Genomic DNA, 15,716 nt, shown 5'->3' with positions numbered 1-15,716 from the left:
CATCCATCGTTGTGGGGTGGTCATAAAGGTAAGCAAGGATGTTGCTCAGGAAGTTTAGACAGGCAAGAACAGGACAGTGTAGGGTGGTGGATCCCAAAGACAAATCAGCTTTTAAAAGGACATTGCTGTCCTCAATGTCACCTGCTACTGCAGAGCATGTCAGACAAATCATGAAAAGTCCCCAGTTGATTAGAAAGAGACACGGCTTGTGAGGTTAGCAAGAGAAGCATCCACAGAATGGGGATGGGATTGGGTGGGCACTGTGGAAACAGAGGCATTGGGATATATGTGAACTTTTTGCAATGTATGCCTGGCAGGAGGAGGAAAGTAGGGGCGTGGAGGGTGAGGACTATTAGGAATTCTGGATGAGAGATTCGTTTGTAGATGGTAGAGATTTGTGCATATTTGAAACTTGAGGGATGATTCCAGTAGGGAAGTTATGGAAAGCACAACAAATATTGAGGGCATAATGTCATTGAAATGGAAGGATAAGATAAAAATCAGAGTGGTTTCAGCCAAAAAATCAATTTCTTTGGATATAACAACAGAAAGGGTGTGATAAATGAATTCCTTATGAGGAATATTTGTAGATCTGATGACTAGAGAGTGAAATAGTTCTTGTCTGGTGGTTTACAATTTATCTGTGAAATATGGAGGATGTCGGAATATAGAGATTTATGGAACTCAAGAAATGGAAAGAATTGAGCAGGGCATTCAGGAAGCATTAGAGCATGCATATAAGTCCATTGGTTGCTGTTGATTCTCTGTTGGGATCCACAGGTTTCTGGTGCATTCTCTCTTCAGTGCAAGTGTCAACATGGCATGGCAGGTATTTGAAATCATCTTAAGTGTGCAGGGTGGATATGATGGCAATAAGTAATCTTGGAGTATGGTCAGTGGATGACTGAAATGATGCACTGTGAATCTGAGGTTACTAGAAAGGAGTATGAGAAGAAAAAGAGTGGTTTGTGAAGATATTCCTACTGGAGTAATCTAGTTTATTGAAGAATGATTATTTAGAGTGGATTTATTTGTGTAAAAACTGGAAATGTGGAAATTTGTGGTGGGAATATGGTGTTTGTGAATTACTGATTTGTGAGCAGGAGAATTTTGGGTGAAGATAGGATCGGGGTGTGGAAGTGGATGACTAATAATGGAATAGTGAATAATTTCATTAGAGATGAGGCACTAAAAGGATCTATGGAGTCCTTGGAAGTCGTGTGTCCCAATAACAGTTGGCTGTGGGGAACCAGCATGTGTGAATTTGACCATGACAGAGAGAGGAGGAGAGGAACATCCTGAAGCAAGATGGCGGAGGGAAGTTGGTCTGGATTTGACACTAGATAATGACCTGGCTATTTCTGTCCTTGTCTCACCTCAGCTTGATGGTGTCACTGAATCCTGTTCTCCACATGTGGTCCCTGTACCAGCAGGATCAACATCACCTCTTAGAAATGAAAAGTCTCCATTCCTTCCCTAGACCTACTTGGGTTGAGGTCCAGCACTCTGAGTTTTAAAAACCGTCCAATGATTGTGATGCACAGTGTGAATTGAGACGCATGTGTCCAGGGAGAGAAGGAGGGTGGAATATCTATGTGAGCTGAGAACGATCTCCATGGATGGTAATCTTCATCCTCCATTTTGTTCAAATTTCAGATTTTATTTTGTTTTGAAAGAGAAAGCTCAAAAAACATGCCCCAACTTCATAGTGGAAACAGTAAGACCGTGAAACTAAACCCAATCAGAAAACTGAAGTTCTACGCACCCTGAAGCCTAAGCAGCTGTATATTCCAGAGGCCAGTTACTGGACTAACTGCCCATCCTGGCGGTGAGGTCAGATGCAGTCAGTGGGAGGAGACCTTGAAGAAGCCGCAGAAAGTCTGTGGATACAGTAGACTGCAGGGACTCCAGGCCTGCAGCAGTGAAGGAGAACTCTTACGTTCTTTGGAGTCGCAAATACCTTCTAAACGGTCGCACAGACTGGCCCATGTGAATCTCTGGACCATGCTGGGGCCGAGGGATCTGCACACCAGCCCTGAGCCCACCCGGGCCACTGTCCATATTGGGCAGAGATGAGTCCAGGGATGGGTCTGGGTCGCTCACAGCCCCTCTGCAGGCAACAGGCATCTTCTAGAGATATCAGTGGACAGACACAGAAAGTGAAGAAAAGCATGGGACAGACTGACGGTGACCTCGAGGACAGACGAGATTGCCGGGGAGGCAGAGAGAGCAAGGAGCCAAGAAAGGCATCCTGAAAACATAGTGAGGAAAGCAACATCAGTTCTAAAGAAAAGGAGAGTGGTGCCGATGAGAAATTCCCCATGAGACAGGCTTGACTCTCACAGCATCTCTTTGTAACGGCCATCATGATCTTGACCTTTCATGGTAAACCTCAATTATTATTTACCATGAGTTTTCTCCTTTTTATATTAAAATTGATAGGAGAATTGAAGCTGAGGAATTAGTGTTTTGAAGTTACATTTGTATTTTCTAGAACTTACACTCAATGAAGACATGATACCTACTTGAACAAGATTTGTCTGTTAATTTATATTAAATCCGATTCCATAAATTTTATTGTGATTTTGCTTTTTTTTTTTTTTTGCTGAGGAAGATTCACCGTGAGCTAACATCTGTTGCCAATCTTCCTCTACTTTGTGTGTGGGTCACCGTCACGGCATGGCTGCTAATGAGTATTGTAGGTCCGTGCCTGGTAACTGAACCTGGGCCACCAAAGCAGAACATGTCAAACTTAACCACCTGGCCAGGGGCCAGCACTATGATTGTGCATCTAATTATAACATAAAATCCATCAATCTTCTCTTCATGGTCACATGGTAATTCAGACATAGGTGATTTCAATATCATGAATTAAGTATCTCTTATCTGTTACCTGGCAAACTTGTGCAGCTTTGATTTTGGAATATTAAAAATGAGCATACCCCCGGGGGCATTATTCTCCACTTAAGAGAAGCTTGCAGCAGGCTCATTGCCTTCCTTCCCACACTAGATCCAGAGTCGTGGAAATGTGTTCGCCTTGCACACAGCACAGAGCACAAAGGAATTACTCCACAAACACGTGATAAGTGAATAACTGGTGGGATCATCAGGTCATTCACAGAAGCCAGACTGAGAGAGAGCTTCCTTAGGTCAGGAAGGAGAAGCATTCCTTTATATTTGTGAGGTTTTAATTTGTAACGTTGTAATATGAAAAACAACTATACTACATTTATCAAAATTGTGTTCTGAAGGTTTTCAAAAATCTCTAAATCTCGGAAGAGAAAAATCAATCTCTGTGAATCTGTTACTTGCTTCAAAGATTGTCAACTCGTATACCATCTGGCTTTGTTTATCCTCACACCAAGTCCCCAAGAATTAACCAGAAGAGATGGCTGAGAGCACATCATTTCAGCTGTAAATATTTCCGTTTCTCTTACAGATGAGGGATTTTGGAACACAAACACAATAATATTATCACACACAAAAATAAAAATGTCATTCGGATAATCAACTGTCCAGTCAGTATCCCAAGTCTCCCAGTTTTGTCAAGGTTATTTCCTGGTTTTACATTTTATTTGAGTCTGGATCGTCATGAAACCCTTCTTTTGCAATTGGTTGATCTGTTTCTGAAGTCACTTTTAATCTCTTAGTAGTTCATGCATCTTGGGATTTGGGTGGGATATGAGTGTGTGTGTTTGTGTGTCTACACCGATGCGTGAACTCTTTCTTTCCTGGATGGCAGTGTCCTGAAAGGAAGGACCTGGGCTGTGGGAAACAGGATTTCTACTCTGCTTCAGGCTGAACTGAAAAGGCATCCGTGGGTGACACTTGCAGCCTTCAGAAAGGAGGGGGAAGAAGTACCAAGGAATTCAAGACAATGGCCCTTGTCTTACAGGGTATTTCCAGGGCATGATGTTCAAAATGCCAGGTGCTAAGACTTTAGCTCCACGTTATTGGGTGGATTCTCAGCATGAGCTCTGAGCTGTGTCTGTTCACCACCCACGTGGGGAGCATTTCAGTATTTTAATTGGTAAGGTTGTGTCTGTTGTGTCTGTGGTGTCTGAGATTGGTGGCATTCCCCTTCTGGACCCACTTCTATACCTGCCCCTCTCCTGCCTCATCTTTCAAAACTCCCAACAGGAAAGTTTCACATCCCTGTAACACAAATCCACATATCCTCAGCACAGACTGGGGAAAAGAACACAGCAGTCCCAGGGACTAAGTGCTCTATTCGCACCGGCCCAGTTGCCACTTTGGGACAAGTCAGTAACAACACGACTGAGTATGTAAACGAGTGATTGTCTAAGACCATGGACCTCAGAACCACATGGGCCCAGATGTCACCCAGGGCAGCAAGGGACGGTGTGGGTCATTCAGTGGACAGGATTAAGGTCTATTGTCCTGGCAAACCAGAGCTCACCCCTGATCCATCAGGCCCAGCCAGGGAGGAATGGCCACGATGTACCTGACAGAGAGGCTGGGGGCCTTCTAGGGAATTTCTGCCCAAAAAGAATCATACAAGGAAGTGCGGGGATGCTGGAAATCCTAGTTCACAGGGAGCAGTGAGGTTTACGGAACAAAGTCCTGTTGTAGCTTTAAAAGCTGCATCATGAATCTTTCCCTCTGGATATGAAACAAGCGGGAAAAGGAGTTCCTAGGGCGTGGGCCAGGATCCCAGGTTTCCAGTCTAGGCGAAGGGTGAACAGGGAGGACTAGAGGCGGCCTGATGGGGATGTCCTGTCGGCCCTTAGTCCATCTGCACATGGTGTTCCTTTGGCCTAGTCTCTTCCACATGCAAACTTTTATCTTTTTACATTTTTCCTCATTCAGTGTTGATGCAAATCCAGAGACTGGTTAGAAAACGGCAATTTCCAATATCTGATCAAAGAAACATCAACAAGAGAAGCAAAAAACATTCCTTCTTCCTGGAAAGCTGTAGAAAGACAGCCGCTGTCCTAGGGAAGGACATGGTCCTGGTAAGTACTATTTGAAAGACACCCACATTTCAGTGGTTGTTGCTCTGCCTGGGAAAGTTCCTCCAACCTCTAGATCCAGGGAGATCTGAGGGGCTGTCTCTGCTCCTGGCCCAGGTGAACCACACTGAAATGCACCTGTCCTCTGAGGAAGGGGGACTTAAGGGTTTCATTCAGTAGCCAGGGAGGAGGCTGGCCCTCCTCCCTTCTCCCACATACAATAAGCTGTGACCATACACAAGATCTTCATTCAAGGAGGAAAGTGAGATTCTGTGTCTCATTTACATGAGCATAAGAAGTGAAAGAACCACACCACAACACCCAGGCTGTGAAAGAAACAGGATATAATGTAAGAGTCAAATCTACCATTTACTATTAAAGAAATAATATCACTCCTCCCCAATGGGTTAACAGTGGCTGGCGTCGTGATGTCAGGGAGAGGGAGGGGGTGGTGCCCTCCCTCTTGGGATTTAGGGGAAACCAGGGAAAGTCTTAGGATGTCCTTGTTCACTCAGGGTGGGAAGAGCTGGCCCGGTGCACCCCGAGGGTCCCAGTGGCCCTGCTGGTCAGGAGGAGCTGCACTTGTGGTCTCCAGAGTGTGACGGCTCATCACCAAGGGCATGGTGGCTGAAGAGAAGAAACAGACTATTTTGGGGATCCTTCCTGAGATTCATGGCACAACTCCCTGTTCCCCTGCACTCTGATCCAAACCCTGTACCGAGTGCTCAGTCCATCAACAGCACCTCGTTTGTCCCTGATGCAGGAGGCATCATTTAGCATCACCCATTTCAGAGGATGCAACTGAATCCCAGAGAGGAGAGGGGAGCGGCCTGTCCCAGGCCTGCTCAGCAGTGGAGCTGGGATCGAGGCCCATGCTTAGCCCGAAGATGTACTGAGCCCCTGGATTCAGTTGCTTCTGGTCCCAACACTCACTTGGCCCTGAACTGGAGGATGTCCGGTTCCTCGTTCTCCTGAAGAGCCGCATTTTGCTCGCCTTCTGGTGTGCGGGCTCCAGCTGGCAGGAGACCCAGTAGCTACAGGACAGAGTGGACCTGTGAGCTACCAGGAGCCACACCTCAGGTGCCCCTCCCAGAGCCTGCCAGCAGCTGAGTCCCAGTGCCCCATAGGTCACCACGCTACGAGTTCTGAGACTGATCAGCGATCCAGGCCACAGGCTCTGGAGCTGGCCATCAGAGAGAGTCTGGCCTGCCCTCACCCAACTCCTGTCCCCCTCACCTCTCATGGACACTGATGGGCTCCATGGCCTGGAACCAGGCCCCAAATCGCTCGTCGGGCTCCAGGTCATATCCATTTGCAGGCTGCTGGAGCAGCTGGATCCTCCTGATGAGTTTGTATTTCTGGGAGGAAGGACAGGATGCAGACAGGGCTTGGGTGGGGAACGCTGCGAGGGACTTGTGCAGAGTGAGGATCTGGTCTGGGGTCTGTGCTCACTCGGGACCCCTCCTTCCTTCCCTCTCCATTCAGGACTTGCCTGTCCTCACAGTTGGCTTGAATTAGTTCCTCATCCAGGAAGGTGTCCTTGATGCCAGCCCCTCCCGCACCCGCCAACGTGATGGGATGCCCAGCTTTGTGGATCTGACTCTCCCGATAAATGTAAGACCCAAGGGATGAGGACAGAGAAAGTCTTGCCAGGCGAGGTCTCTGATTTCCACATCCCCACCCTCCCCATAGCTGCTCACGTCACACCATTTCTGAAAGTTGACCCGATTTCCCTGGAAGGGAGACAGCCAATGTCCATCAGAAACAGCCTCCTAAGCCCAGAACCAACCCCCATCACACCCCTTCTCAGGCTGCAGGAATGTCAGGGCCCAGCAGAGGGCAGACCTTCCACAAAGAGAACTTGACACTGGGCCAGGCTCTGGGCTCCAGAGCAGGAGGGACAGGGGAGCTGAGGCCAGAGACCTTCTGTAGCACACCCTCTCTGATGACAGACGGGGAGACTGAGGCCTCAGGGAGCAAGGGACAGCTGGAACACAGAAGTGCTTCCTCACTTGCAGGGGCTGATGGCACTCCCCCAGGGGCAGGGCCCGAGGGGGAGGCTGAATCCATCTCAGACACAGCCTCCTGCAGCTCTGCAGGCAGGCAGCTATGAGCTTCACCAGCCCAGGTAGACTGGTGGGGGGCTTATGCGGAGCGTCTATTCACACATTGCTAAGATGGGCCTGACTCCCCAACTCCCAGGGGTGGCCATGGGGCTCTCATGAGAGGAGGTTTGCCAGGTACTGAGAGCTCAGGTCCCAGTGCAGGGCTCTCGCCTCTCAAACCTCAGGATCCTGCTCTCTGGCCTCACCTCCAGGCTCACTCACTTCCAGATCATCCTCCATCCCAATGTCCAGCAGCTTCAGGTGATAGAGGAACGTGCCCAGGAAGGGGACGACACCCTGTGAAATCAGGGTGGGAGTGGTGAGATGAGTCTCACCTCTCAGGTGCCCCCATGGACCCTCCCCCAAATCCCTTCACCCCAGCCTCCTGCCCACCACAGACTCCCACAGAGAACAGCCTAGGACCCTCAGCGGCCTCCCCCCAGTTGCCCCCTCCAGGACCACCCAACTTCCCCAGTCACCTCCCAGGGGCGGCTTTTGGCAAATCCCAGGGTATGTGGTCCCTGCCCCTCCCCTCCCTAACCCATCCTGGGCCCAGCCCTTCCAGGCCTCCTCCTGGTCACTTCCAGGGCAGGCCTTTCAGGCTCTTGGGCTCCTGGAGCTGGGCTGGAGGAGGAGGGACCCATCTCTTAGGGAGGCCTCCAGCCATGAGGTGAGTGACCCCTCCTCTGACACCTAGACCCTCCCCCTCAGGCCACCTCACCTGCTGCTGTCTCTCCTGGGCTTCCTGGGGGTCCATCTGCAGGGTGGTCCTCACAGATGACACCTCCTGCAGGGTCAAGGACAGGCTCAGGGAGGCCATGTTCCCTTCCCCATGTCTCCCAGGCCCCTGAACTTGGACCCTGGCCATCTGGTGTCTATGGCTGCTCCCATTCCAGGGTGCCCTGATTCTAGATCGCTCCCAGCTCCAACACTCCCTTCTCTGTGCCCTCAGGCCTGCCCAGGCCCCTAAGCCTCTCTCCTCATCAGGAAAGTGTGAGGAGGACTCCCCATGCATCCCAGGGTCCCCTGAGGACTCAGTATCATCTGACTGTCACCAGTGCTGTCCCCTCCCCCCTCGAGGAGGAGGAGCACAAAGCTCCTGCACATTCCTCTCCCCCTTGTACCTCATCAACCCTGTGAGGCCTGCTCCACAGATCATCTCCCTCCATTTCCCAGATGAGGAGACTGAGGCCCACAGAGGGGCAGTGACTGGCTCAGGGGCCCACAGAGGAGACCGCTCCCCCTCCCAGCCAGAGGCCCTGGCCCCTGGCCTTCACTCCTCCTCCAGACACACCTCGGACCAATGTCCTGTCCTCTGGACTCTCGGGGTGTGTTGAGGCCCTCGGTCAACCTGAGCCATGGATGGAGAGGCACAAGGTGTCTTGGGGTCCCATGCAAGTGGCTGCTGTGTTTTCCAGCCCCCTGGGATTCTCTGACACCAGGCTGGACCTGAGGCCATGCCAAAGTCCTCAGCTCCCTAGGATGCCCTCAGGATTGTCCCTGTACAGAACTCCTCCTTCACTCACTCAGGAAGGGAACCCCCGTGTGCCACATCTGAGTGACAGTGTAGGAGTTGACCACGGCACTGTGTAATGGTGACATTTGCATCCTTTTTCACTTGGAAACTTCTAATGTCCCTTCTCTTTTCTCAGGTCTCATGTTTGAAGTCTGTGGTCTGAGCCTTTGCACAATCCTTAGGCCCCTCCTGCCAGGGCCTCGATGGAGGCCATTAAGTATCTGTCAGGAAGGTCCATTAAGAATCTGTAGGTTCCTCGATAATTCTCATTGCCATCTGGGGCGTATCCTTGTCGACAAGGCACTGGGGGAGACTCACTGGTTTGTCAGCAGTGACCACTATGGGGCTAGAGTGCACAGTCCCAGAGAGCACACAGTTCTGTCCCAGATCCACCATTTGGCCCAAGGCTGTGCAGCCCCTGTGTCCACAAGGCCTGTGTGACCTCACAGTGCCCATCCCTGGGACAGGCAGAATGTCCTCCCCTGTGAGGTGCAGTGAAGACAGAAGGAGGAGCAGGGGCCTGGCTTCCTGAGGACAGACTGGGCTGCTTTAGGAAGAAAGGAACCCCCACCCACTCCATCCACCCGCCAGCCTGGAGGATGATGAGGGCCAGCTGATGGGTCCGCATGGAAGCCAGACACCTGCTCATTCTGCCAGCACCTCACCTCTTGGAACAGTCCAGGCGACACCACTGTATCCCGTGACCAAGGCCTCCTGCCCCAAACAGTCCCCACCTGCCCCTGCAGCTCACACCCCCCGCTTCCTGTCCAGCTGGACAAGGCAGACCGTTATTTCTCGGGGAACCTTAAGTGAAAAACTTACCAAAGCACATCCTGCCTGGTCCCTCCCCACCTCACCTCCCGTCCTTCCAGTTCTCCAGCCTCCACTCACCTCCTTGAGAAGCTTCCTGCTCTCCCGGTGGCATGTTTGGAGGACGTTTTTAAGCATTTGACAGTTCTTCCTGAGGAGGGAAAAAAGGAAAGAATCACTGTGGAGTGGTTTGAGGGTAAACTCCTTTTGTTTGAAAACCCAGAAGATCCAGACAGCCTGGGTGAGCATTTTCACTGTGTCCTCTGAGCCCTGAGGTGTCTGGGACTGGGGAGGGGGCTCTCCTATTGTCACCTGGGGCCTCCATTCTCTTATTTTCTCAGCAGATGTGTTTTAAACAGTCTTAATTTCATGTGGACAGAGAGTTCTGTTGCTGCAAACACTTGAAAATCTTCAATTTGGTTCAAGCCATGATCTGTCACTTAGGGAAACTGATTCCTGAAGCAGAACCACTGGCCTAAGTTTTCAGAAAGACTTCCAGCCTGCCAACCAGGTCAGACCCTATCCCCAGGGTTTGCTGTCTCCCAGGAGGTCCCAACTGATTGAAGGGCAATGCCAGCCCTGTGGGGGGTGTCTGGTCCACCCAGGTGGTGCTCGCATGGAGAGAGGCCTACCCACCTGGACACCTGTCTCCACGTCTCTTTTAAACGTTGAATGGAGGGGCCCTGCAGAGCCCAGAGGATCGCATGGAGAGAGGAAAGGTTCCTCAGGCCCTGGCATTCCTGAGGAAGGAAAGAGAATGAGCTGTGAGGAGGAGCTGGAGCCCTGCTTCCTCTGGCTTCTGTCGCCTCATTGACGTCTCCTATCGTGGATGAGACAGCAGCTCAGGGACCCGGGAAATGCACAGCTGGAACCTGATGAGGAATACTTCCAGGGAGGAGGATTTCAGCTCAAGCCAAGGAAGGAACCCAGGAAGGGATGAGCTTCCCAGCACAGGGACCAGGAGTCAGGTCATCGAGGCCTGGCAGGAGGGTCCTGAGGATTGTGCAAAAGCTCAGACCACGGACTTCAAACATGAGAGCTGAGAAAGGAGAAGGGGCAGTTCCCCCGACTCCAGAGAGGGGCTTCCAGGGCCTCCCACATCTTACCTTGGCCACCTGGATCCAGAGCTCCACCACCCTGGCCCTGTCCTGGGCCATCATGCTCGGGTCCCCAATGCAGGTGGTGATGACACATTCGACCACTCTGTTAAAGTGCGTCGTGGTGGCATGGATGCTGGGTGCCAGGTGCTCATTGCCCCTGTTGTCACACTGGGACCAGATGGAGTCAAGGAAGTCCTGGGGCCTCACTGTCTTGAAGAGCTCCTGGGGAGGACAGGGAGTGTCACCCAGCCCTGCCACAGCCCAGCTCAGCATCTGCAGCCCCAGTCCCAGGCCAGGTCAGTGGTGAGAGCTGGAGCTCAGGAAGCTGAGAATGCGGCCTGAGGCTTGTGGGAGTCCCTGGGTGTTGCCTGTGTCCCCTGAGGGCACCCAGCACAGGATGACCCAGGAACCGATACTGTGGCACAGGGAAGTGGCATTTGCTCGCCGCCCAGTCTCACTTCCTCCAAGCACCAGAACTCAGCTCCTTCCTGACCATCTCTAGGGGCATCTTCCACCCATTCTGACCATCCTGGGGTCTGACTCCTCTTTCAGATGCACATTCCCCCAAGGCAGCAACAACCACGGGCTTTGTTTGTCTGCCTTGTAGTCATGTACACATTAAGTGCCTAATTAGCGTTGAGGCTGTTGAGGCCTCCTGGGCAAATGAGTGAACTACCCAAGGACGAGACAGCACTTCAGTGTGCTCCCCTCCGCCACCAAAGCGCAGACTCTGCCCAACTTCCTCTCTGCTCCACCTCATCCACCTGCACAGCCACTCTGCATGGCAGCTGCTCTCAAAGTCCATCCCTACTGTCCACATGAGGACAGCCAAGGCTTGGGAGTTAAGAAGGCTGCTCAGGTCACATGAGGGTAAGTGGGGAAGCAAGAGGTTGCACCGAGATCATGGGATTCTGGATGAGGAAATGGCAGGTCTGGGGCAGCTGATGGCACAGGGAAGGCCGGCCCCACCTGCCCTGAGAGCCCCGCTGCTCACCACATCCATCAGTGTCAACTGCTCTGCCACCAGCCGGGGAGGGAACTCCAAGAAGTCAGGCTTCTCCTTCCTCAGCAGGTTCTTGGTGGTCACGTCCCAGGGGCAGGCGGGCTCTGGGGCTGGATCTGGCTCTGCTGTTATCTCTCCAGGTGGAGGGAGGATTCTCCCTGGAGCCAATGGTCCAGCTGGCTCCAGCTCAGGAGCTGGCACTGGGGCTGGAGCTGATGGTGGTGGTGGCTCTGGCCCTGGAGGGACTGATGGAGGTGACACTGGCTCCAGCTCTAGCACAGGTGGTGGAACTAGAGCTGGAGCTGGATCTAGCCGTGGAGCTGGCCCTTGCTCTGCCTCTGGAGCTGGAGGGAGCTCTGGAGATGGTACTACAGCAGGAGAAAGAAACAGTGTCACTCAAGTAGCTGACTTCCCCTGTGCCTGTCAAAGCCAGGAAAGACCCCACTGCCTTGAAGTGAACCAAGCCTCCGAACACTCTGCAAATTGTCATCCCAGACTGCAGTCACCTCACCTTCCAGCTCTTCCTCAATGGGCCTTGGATGCTCCAGCTGGACCTGGAGAAGGTAGGCGTGGCCCTGCAGCCCCGAGCCAGGCAAGCTGAGATGCAGAGAGGCTAGCTTCATGCTGAAGCAGGGATAGTGCAGGAGCTCCCAGAAATCCTGCCCTGGGTCCAGGCAGGTTCCCACCAGAGAAGAGATGGCACTGGGGGAGGCAATTGGGCAACAGAGTCAGAGGCCTGGCCTTTCCCTCCACACTTCTCACCCAAGACACCCTGGCTTGGGTCTGGGCCCTATGCCTGCCCCTCTCCTTCCAGGTGAGAGCCACATGGCAGCCCTGACCCCTGTGAGGCTATCCTGGCAGTGGCAGGCCTGCTTATCCAGCATGTTGACACAGAGTCTGTTGTGACTCTCTTCCCACTGACACTCTTCTCCTGAAGGTCTGGGACACAGCCAGTTGCACTTGTGCAACTGGATTGAGCACTGAGACAGATTTGTGAGCAGGTTGCTCACACACCTCCTGTTCTGGGCCTGGAGGCGGTGGTGAGAAGAGGTAGATGTGGAGAAGGGGAGGCAGATTAAAATGGGTCTGTGGTGGGAATGAGTTTCTAGGGGAGAACTCAGCCCAGCCACCCCTCTGGTTCCCAGGGGTCCTGGCACCCATCCATAGCTCTTTGACTCCTGTCCTCCTGCAGTGCAAGCCACCGGGCCTCTGCCTTCCCATGGGAATCAAAAGATGCGTGAGATGCGGCTTCTGACAGGCTCCCCTCAGCCACAGCCTCCATCTCTCCCCCCACAGCTTGTTCTTTAGAGACAGGAGGCCGTCCTTCTGGACCCAAAGACCACTCACTTTTTTAGGTGGTCCTGTGCTCTGCCCTCCTGGCTGGAATAAGGGGAGATGCCTCCAGATGTAAAGGAGGCTCTGAGGGCATCCCTTGGGATGGACGGGGGATGACAAGACCTGCGAATGATGTCTAATGTCAACGTCTGACTCTCAGACGGAAATTGAGGCCACGCATTGTGTCTCCTTCATTCACTGAGTTTACTGTCTCCAAATGTCCTGCATGCAGTAGGTGCTTAAGCTACATGGTTGAATGAATGTAGTCCACCCAGAACCATCCCAGACACCTGAGTGGGCCTAGGGCCTCTCTGCTGCCCCAGAGATCCTTGATTGGCTAACCCAGGAAAAGGACCAGGACCAGCTGAATGGAATCTCCAACTCCTTGACAGGGTGGTTTCCATGTGCTTTTCCAAATTCAGAAAGGCCGCATCTCAGAGATGGGTGAGGCAGACTACTTCTGATGGGGAAGAGAGAAATAAACACCATGAACAACCACAGCACGTCCACAGCCCTCTCTGCAGAGCCAGGCACCATGTAAGCACCCGCCATGGCTGATCCCATGAGTTCCTACAAGATCCCCGTGAAATTTATCCTTTCCCACCCTACTTTTCTAGGAGGAAACTGAGGCTCAGAGAGATTTGGTGACACTCCCAGGACACATAGCTGGCAGGGGGCAGAGTCACCACTGTGCTGAGGTGGGAGTGGCCACTCACCTAGTAAACAGCTGGTCCTTGACTTGGTGGGATGTGTCTAAGGCCGAGTAGTTGTCCATGAAGGTGGTGAAGCTAGAGATGTTCCTCCTCAGGAAAGCTGGTGCAATGGACTCTGTCAGCTTCTCCATCATGCCTGTCTGGAGGGCCCGCATCCTGCAGGCCTCATTGAAATTCAAAGTGGACTCATCCTCACACTGAGGGAGAAGAGAAGGTACATACACTCAATGACATCATGGTGAACCAGCGGGAGGATTGAGGTGACTTTCTACCCTCCTGTGTAGCTGGTGGGAAGGAGTGGAGGTCCAGATTCCTTTGGGAGTGGGACTGTGGAGCACTCTAATGAGAAAACCCTGGGGGGTTCCAGGGGAGACTCAGATTTGAGTCTGCATTCTAGTAGTGCCTTGGTCATCTCAGAGTCCTGAGTATGAAGACCCCTCTGCCCCCACACTCACCTCAGACCAGCCCTCTTCATTGAGGGACTGGTGCACCTGTGTCCTCTCCAGGGAGATGGCGAACTGGAAACCATCTACCAGCTCCTCAACCATCACTTGGGTGCAGCTCTGCAGTGATAGTGCCCAGAAGTCAGGCCAGGAGGCATCAGGGGCCTGCCTGGACTTCGCCACAGAGGGAAACCCCACCACAGTTCAGACACAGAGGGGCATCTGCATATTCTCCATCAGGGAAGGAATGTGAACACCTCGATGGCCTGGGATTCACATGTGGGTAGAAGAGCTTGGTCCCCAGCACTCACCATCCTCTCCTGCAGCCAAGATCTTCAGTGTGAACATGACACACAACCAGATCTCCACCATTTAGCTACCTGCTCCTGCTCAGGGTGGTTCCTCCTCATACTACCTTCTCTAACTCCACCTCCCACATACACACATACACACACAAACACACACACACACAATGAGGGTCAAGGGGTGTGGGGCTGTCCATTTGGGATCACACTTGTGGCCTGACTTAGAGTGGCCTGCCCTGGGCTACGCTGTTACCTGATGGTTCCTCCTGCCAAAAGGCCACAGACATTCGAGGTGAGGGCTGAGCCAATGTCTAAAGCCACTTAATATGCTCTCATTCTTGGCTTTCCGGGGGCCAGAGCCTCGGAAAGTCACGGGACAACACGAGAACATCCTGCTGTGTCGAGTGTCTCCACTCAAATGAACTGGACAGGAGGCTGTGGTTACAGTGTGGGTGCGTGGTAACCAGAGTTCTAAGTTCTGTTGGGGGCTGTCACCAAGGAAGTGAGGTCACTTCTTCAAGGTTCTATTACTTGGCCCCTTCCTTCAATCAGACCCACCCAAAGCCCCCGCTAGGGTGTTGGCTGCTCTCCCTCCTTGCCCATGTCATCTCCATCACTGTACACAAATATCCATCACCACCCTCCCCACAGCTCCTTGGGAGTGGAACCAGTGGCCAGCTTTGAGGAGACAGAGCTGAAGTCACACCTCTTTTATCCTACCAGTTCTGTGTCCTGGAAAAGCCACTGTGCCTCTCAAGATCTCCCCAGTCTCCTAACCTGCACAATGGGGATGGTGCTAAAAACAGCTTTCTAGGAACATCGTGAGGTGTATATGAGATAATACCTACAACACCTGTGGATTGGTGTCACATGTGTCTAATGCTGAACCTCCCATCTATGTCAGTTCCATCTGTGCAGCCTCCACAAACCCCCACTCCATACTTCTTGTCACACATCATTGGCCTGAATTTGGTCTGGTCACTCTTATCTGCAAGAAGGGTTAGGAATTTTATCTTTCAGTTTGTTGAATTGCCACCCAAAATAAAACTGATTCTCTGTTCTGAATATTAAGGGAGAAGGTGAACAGTGGAAACTACCCGTGCTCTCTCCCTACACTAACCTTCAAGTTGAAGGGGAGGAAATGACCTTTTCAGATGAATCAAGCATGTATTTACCTACCACAGGCTCTCTTTTCTTGTTGTTTATTCATCCACAGAGAACAAGAAGTCTTGCTTCCAAACCAGAATGTATGAGACGTCCACTGCCCTCTGTTCCCAGCAGAATGACCAGAACCAATTTGTTGGCTTTTATTTGCCTGGCCCTTGTAAGTAGATCTGAGAAAATTCTTTCTATGTCCTTCATAGAGTGGGTCTGGAGAGTCTGAGGTTGTAGAGAATTGTAGGCAAATAGCAG

At 52.0% G+C, this 15,716-nt stretch overlaps 1 long non-coding RNA gene across 1 annotated transcript; it reads right to left on the bottom strand.

Moving 5' to 3' along the window:
• Positions 1-9,543: 9,543 nt before the first annotated feature.
• Positions 9,544-10,661, bottom strand: LOC131403267 (uncharacterized). The gene is made up of 3 exons (XR_009219351.1): positions 10,511-10,661; positions 10,041-10,144; positions 9,544-9,555 (listed from the first exon to the last, which is right to left on the bottom strand). It is a non-coding gene; the product is annotated as an uncharacterized LOC131403267 (long non-coding RNA).
• Positions 10,662-15,716: the final 5,055 nt, after the last annotated feature.

This window comes from Diceros bicornis, unplaced genomic scaffold (assembly GCF_020826845.1).
Source record: "Diceros bicornis minor isolate mBicDic1 unplaced genomic scaffold, mDicBic1.mat.cur scaffold_61_ctg1, whole genome shotgun sequence".
Lineage (NCBI taxonomy): Eukaryota > Metazoa > Chordata > Mammalia > Perissodactyla > Rhinocerotidae > Diceros > Diceros bicornis.
This window is presented reverse-complemented; position numbering and strand designations above follow the sequence as displayed.